Here is a 7076-nt window from a genome sequence, read left to right as displayed (position 1 = left end):
CAATACAACTGGATAACCTCAAGTTTCAAAAAAATATTTTCCACTAATGATTGCAAAAGGACATTATAGTTTACTAAATCAAACTAATTATCTGTTCTTGCTGAAATCAGCTCAACCAGGTTTGCAAACTCCACAGAGTTATCTATGATTCCCTATCTCTTTTGCCCATTGTATCCTGGTAAATAACTCAGACTTGTCAACTATTCTCTCCTTAATTCTCTCTGTGTCTCTTTTCCTCCGTACATGCTGTGGTGTATACACGTCAAACTCTTGTAAGCTCTTGTTGGAATGATTTGCAATTACTCTTTCTTTTAGACACTCTCCTGCTATTCCATTCTATAATCAGTTGCCAATTAAATATGACCTTATCGTGTAACTGTCCTGCTCAAGTAACTTTCAAAGATACTTATCAGCCAGGATTTAAGACTCTTGACAGTCTATGCTAAACTTAACCTTTCTAATAATATTCCACACCACTCCCAACTGCTGCAGCCAGATGCATCCACTTACCTTCCAAGTGCCCAAAGCCATTTCTGCCTGAGCACATTCACTCTCACCAATTCCTCCACTAACAACTCTTTTCCTTCCTTCATAACATCTTCAAATATCTCTGACTCCCATTGCTTCCTCTTTTAGATAACTTTCAAAAATGTTCTTACTTATTTTTGCTATTTTGGATCTGAATCGCATACTGCCTAAGCCATCACTTGTATTATACATCAGCTTCATAAATTATTATGTTTCTTAAAAAGTAGTAGGTTGATATATCTTTTCCCTCCTATAAAACATGCTCTTGAAATCATGGATTCGGAATTATTTCTTTTATCTTCCACAAAAATTAGGACGACATAATGCTTACAGGAGAGAGATAGAGAGAAGTGAAGGAGGCAGTGAGAGAGAAATAAATATATAAAAATATCAATGAATGTGTTTATGTATTATATATGTGTGTGTATATATGTATAAAATGCAGAAGAGCTTATTCATTTATTCGTTCAAGCATTCTCATGCAAATCCATGATGAATGACTGAATAAATGAATAGACCTTTCTGCATTCTCATAGGTCTGCCCTGACTTCTTAGCATATGTCTTTAATTTTTCTGGTAAATATTCAGGATATCATACAGGAAAATTATGTATCATGCCCAAAACCACTTAATGTGGGTTCAAAACTCCCATGCAAAGGCAATTACTTCCTTTAAAATGTTTTCTTATTTGGTCTCTTCCTTTTTTCTTAGTAGTTTTTCACAGACCTACTGTTCTCCCTTCATTAAAAAAAATATACATATATATGAAAACCCAAGTTCTGTGGTCTGACACAAAAATATTTCTATTTTAAAAAATATATATATTTCTTTTGGCAGTCAAAGATTAAGAAATGGTGCAGAAAAGAATATGAGATTATATCAGTATTCAACTGTATATATTGCAAAAAAGAAAAATGTAAGCCCGACAATCATTTAACTCAAACACAAGCTTTTTGGCAGCTTAAAGATAGAGATGACATCAAAATACATGAAGTAATTTGGGGGCCACTCTTGAGCATAAATGAATCCCTTATGTCACACTGTTGATATCCGTTTCTAAACTTTTCATTCTTAAATTCTTTGGAGAAAAGCACTACAGTCAATTCTCAAGAATTCGTATTGAAAAAAGCAAAAACAAAACGTTTGGATAATCCCAAATAATAAAGTCAAAATTATTTAAATTTTATACTAAAATATTTTCTAATATTTTAATATGTGTACGCCAAGCTTTCTAGGAATTCTATAGTAAATAAAACTCTGACATTATATTGTGAAGACCTCAGTGCATTTAAAAGTTGTCCAGACTCTTTCATACTTCCCATTTTCCCACCCCTTTTTCTCACTCTCCACTCCCCAATATCCTTCCCAGCAACCTGCCCTAACTGGGAATAGGCTGATAGAATATCTGTCTTCTTTCAAGGGTGGTAAGTACACAATAGAGAATACAGATGTTGTATTATAAAACTGTATACCCGAAATTTATATAATGTTATTAATCAATGTTACCCCAATAAATTTTTTAAAAATTAAAAATAAAAAAAAAGGTCTATCTTCTTTCAAATCTCCCTTGCTTAAGAGAAAGTGGAAATGATCAAACATTTACGTTTCAAGGGATTTTTCTGAATATGAGCAAAAGAATGTAGATATTTGAGAGATTAAGAATATTATATTTGGTCTATGGCCATGTCACCCTGAACAAGCTCTATCCCATATGATCTCGGAAGCTAAGCAGGGTCGGGTCTAGTTAGTACTTGGATGGAAGACCACCTAGGAAGACCAGGTGCTGTAGGCATAATAAACAAACAAACTAACTAATTAATTAATTAATTGATTGATTCATTCATTCATTCAATAAAATAAAGAATATTACACTTGAGCATATTATGTTCAGTCACCCGATAACTCTTCTCTATAGTTTTTCCTACCCTCTTCCTTGCCGTTTTTATCCAGAATTTTAGTTTCACTTTTAATAAAATTAGTAACTATATTTCTTACAGTCAATAATATTTGCCAATACCATTTAAGAATGTTCTTACTCAGAATTGCTTTTTAAGAAATTCTTCTTCTAAGAATAGTATTTATAGTGAAAGAGTCAGTGATACTCTCTTAGTTCTTGTACATCTGGAGATATGCTCATTTCAAACTTTCAAATGATAGTTTAGCTTGATATAGAATTCTAGTTTCTTTCCCTTTGCATTTTAAGGATCTGTTTTTGAAACTGAGAGGTTTGCCTTCACTCTAATTGTCATTCCATAGTAGGTAATCTATTTTTTTTCCTCTTTGGTAACTTTTCAAATTTTTCAGTTTATCTCTAATGTTCTCCTGCAACTTCAATTAATCTTTCTGAATTTATTTCATTTAATTCGACCAGCACTTGGTGTGTACTTTCAATCTGAAGACTCATGTTTTTCTGGAGTTATTAAAAGCATCAGCCATAATCCATTTAAATATATCCTCTCAGTCTACGGCCATGCCACCTTGAACAAGCCCAATCCCGTCAGATCTTGGAAGCTAAGTAAGGTCAGACATGATTAGTACTTGGATAGGAGACCTCTTAGGAAGACCAGGTGCTGTAGGCATAAAAAAAAATGAAAAATAAGGGATTGTAAGCTAACAAGGTCCTTGTAATCTGTGAGGTCAACCAAGGGTTGCCTCATCTAAAAATAAATAAATAAACAGATAAATAATTAAATAAAAATATAACCTCTCAACCTTTCCTTTTTTCTCTTCTTACAAAAATTATATATATACATATATTATGTGTATATATGTATATATATGTATGTGTGTGTGTATATATATGTATGTACGTGTATATATCAAGGGTCTCTCAATCTATCTTTCATGACTCTAATTTCTCTTTCAAGATTTTACTGTCTGGAACAGTCTGTGCCGCACTACTAGTGAATTTCTCAGAAGCATCATCCAATTCACAAATTCTACTTTTTCTGTGAATAACTAGCAAGAGTATTTTTAACTTTCAGTGACTATATGTTTCTTCCATTCCAGGATCTCAAACAGATTTTTCTGTATATCTTGCCTTAAAATACAGCTGTCTATTTTTGTTTTATAATTTTACGTTACTTTCCTCATACTTAACGTAATTTTGGCATTTTATCAGGAGTTAATTTGTGTTCTGATTTTTGATCTTGTTGGCTATCCCTGGTTATTTTCATGTGCTTTAACATTTTAGTTTTCAGATTTAAATTAAGGGTGGGAAATAAATAGGATTACTCATCATTTGAATTTGCTTAGGACTGATGCTGTTCCTGGAGCATGGGAATTTCAGTTCTAAAGCTGAAAAGCCCTGGGAAAGCTAAGAAGACTTGGTGATCTTAGAGGAGATTTGCTTCCCTCTCTCTGGCTAATGGCTTCGACTTTGCCATCTAATTTCCCAAGACTGGTCGTTCTGGAACTAAGTATTCTATTGGTAGCTGAGGACTCTTAATCCTACAAAGTGATACATTTTCTGAGCAAGCAAAAGGCTGATCCTAGCCCTGGGTGCAAAAATGTCTCTTTCCAGCAGCTTTTCAAAAGCCTGAGATGTAAGCACTGATGCTGGCTCTTCTGAGCCTTTTTTATGACAAAAGAACACCAATGCCACCTTCAGTTTCATATAAGGAGACGAATTCAATCTTCAAACATAAGTTGGTCCTACAACCATCCACTCTCAAGAGTCAAACTCCTGACTCCCATGCCTATTCCTGGACCAGGTGCACAGTGAATCTGTGGTTGTGGTTTCTGGCTCACCTTGCAAGTTTCCCTGTTCTCTCTCTGTGTCAAAGTGTGCCTACATATTTTTAATTTATAAGTAATATTATTTACTATATTGTTTTCTGAAATAGAGAATACAGTTTAAAGTTTAATTTTACAAAACCATTTTGTTCATAAATGTGGAACAGTTAAACCCCATGCCAGTAGAAAGCCTTGTAGAGTCTGTCAGATCCTATGTGGCCACCAATTCCTCTCAGTATTTTCTCCACTCATCCTATTAGGCAACGACCATTAATACATAAAAGGACTTTGTCAATTCTTAGAAGTTTAGATAGTCACGAACTTCAAGTAGTGAAAATGCAGATGAGAATCAAGAATTTAGAAAGAATGCTTGACAAATAATGAAAACAGGTGTCTCAAAGCTTATAGAAGAAATCACAGGCTTATACACCACAGGAAAGTTTATAATTCACCAGCATAAGGGATCCTTGGGAGTTGGAGGTTTTATTCACCTTTAGATCCTGAGCACTTAGCACATACCTGCCACATATTAGGCAGTCAACACTTTTTGAGTGAAATTGTTTGAACTATAAGGAAAGCTTCTTGGGCCTTTACCCAGAGCCCAATTACTTTTAACTTATAAATATTTGTAACATATTTCACAGCACATCAAAAGACAAATAAAAGCAAGAGAGAAAACAGAATAAAACTTTAAAGGCGGACACGGGATTCAACAGACTAGTGTAAACAGACAGTTACATGTTAATAGATCCCAAGAGCATTACTGTATTATGACATGATATAAAAACTAAAATGTATACCGACCCCCTGATTCAGGAATAAAAGATTAAGTTACATAAGTGTGTTTTGCTTAAAAAGAAAGAGCAACAAAATGTATATTTTAGAACGATTCCCATATACAATGGGCAAATTTTTTAAAGAGGTGTTTATGCTTGAAGGTATTAAACCCTGAACTGTTTGGAACACTCAGCTGCTGAGAACAATGCCCTCCTTGAAAGTTGAAAACAGTTGAAATCTTTCTGCGTAATAAATCTCAGTTACCCACCATTATTATGGAATAACCAGTTCCAGAAAAGCATTTTCTTCCCATTATTAATAAGTGCTTAACTCCTTCAAGCAAACCACTATGCTACCCTTGGTGGTATTTGAGCTGTAAGTAATTTCTTGGCACCTCACATCTTTTTCAGAACCCAACTGTGCCTTAAGGATTACAGAAGTACACGGAACTTTTTGCTTCTGCAACAGTGTTTGGCTTCACTTTTCATCATGGAATTTCTTCTGGGTTGCTTGCTCATTTCAGCATCCCCTTCAATTTCCAAGTAACCTGCCAGCCTCTTGCCTCTATGACTGCCACCATTTAAATCCTGTCCAATCTTTTTTCTATTCCTTACTAATTGTTCCAGGAGCACTAATAAAATGAGACACCCTATGTGACCTAGCTAATATAGATCCTGAACTTGAGCTAGAAGATAATTATGATAATTGTCATGCTATCATTTCATGGATGGAAAAACAGAATCTAGGAGGTCAGTCACAAGTCTGTTTAGGTAGAAAGTGACAACGTGAGAATTCATTCCAGGTCTGAATGATTTCCAGAACTCTAGGCATCTTTGCATCAATATAACATTGCTTCTATCCATCACCCAGCTCTGCCTCCCTGGAAGTAATCAGGAGAGTGTTTATTATGGGCTGCTGAGAAGAAATGCAAGTGTGAACAGAATTGGAGAAGAGACAGCAAGAAGCATGGTTAGATGTGACCATAGGTACATGAGCTTTGATTTTCAAATACCTGGAAGACACAAAAGGACTTTAATCACAAACATCCATATTTCTATAAACTGTCTAATTGATAAGATGATTTTGTTTTCCATATAAGAATTCTACACCACCTTCTATACTTCTCTAGAAGTTAGATTTTGTATTCTATGGACTCAAAGAGATTATCAAGCTGAAGGAAAAAAATATTAGTGGAAATATTTTCTAAATAATCAGTTCTATTTCCAGGTTGGGAAAAAAGAAATTCTAGGGAGGAGAGATGGTGACATCAGTGGGCTTTTTACATTCACACATAGGACTATTTCTAAGATCCTAATAATTGTGCAGGTTCTTCTCTGAATTCTTTTTTTTAATGCTCCCTTCATAGTTTAGATTTCATACCTAAGAAATATGACCCTCCAGTCACCTTAGAATCAAAATTTTGATGAAATTTTCATTATGTTCATGTTAATAAATTATCTCTAAACATGAACAACGCTCACACAGATATAGATAAATAAAATTATTTAAATATGTATTACTCATAAAATTACAATAAACTGGTCCAAAGGCCTCTTCAAATCAATAAGGAAAAGAAAGAAAAAAAAACAAGCACTAGGATTTGGAGGCATTTTACAGAAGAAATCCAAATGATCAATATAAATATGAAGGTTCTTCATTCTCATTAGAAATCAATGAAATTGATTAACCATCTTTAAAAGTCCAAAAGTAACAGTTGGTGTAAGTAAGGTCAAATAAAACTGTGGTATAAATTAGTTCGATTACTTGGGAGAGTAATCTGGAAATACCTAATACATTTGAAGATGTTCTTACTTTACAATCTATCAATCTTGATATCTACCCTAAAAAATTCTCACATGTATACACAAAGAAATATATAAAGGATATTTGTAACAAAATTTTCAAAATAGTAAAAATTATGGAAACAGCTTATTCATCTTACAGGAAATAGGTTAAGTAACTGTGGGCTATTCATAAATGGAATGTCATATAACAGTTAAAATGGATGAAATAGATGTATGTGAATCAACATGGAT

General features: G+C 33.8%; 2 pseudogenes; both read left to right on the top strand.

Moving 5' to 3' along the window:
* Positions 1–2201: 2201 nt before the first annotated feature.
* On the top strand, positions 2202–2320 carry LOC118610409 (annotated as a pseudogene).
* A 668-nt stretch (positions 2321–2988) lies between these two features.
* LOC118610328 lies at positions 2989–3107 on the top strand (annotated as a pseudogene).
* Positions 3108–7076: the final 3969 nt, after the last annotated feature.

The sequence above is a fragment of the Rousettus aegyptiacus genome, unplaced genomic scaffold, assembly GCF_014176215.1.
Source record: "Rousettus aegyptiacus isolate mRouAeg1 unplaced genomic scaffold, mRouAeg1.p scaffold_m13_p_12, whole genome shotgun sequence".
NCBI classification, from domain to species: domain Eukaryota; kingdom Metazoa; phylum Chordata; class Mammalia; order Chiroptera; family Pteropodidae; genus Rousettus; species Rousettus aegyptiacus.
Note: the sequence above shows the minus strand (reverse complement) of the source record. Positions and strands in the feature narration are given on the sequence as shown.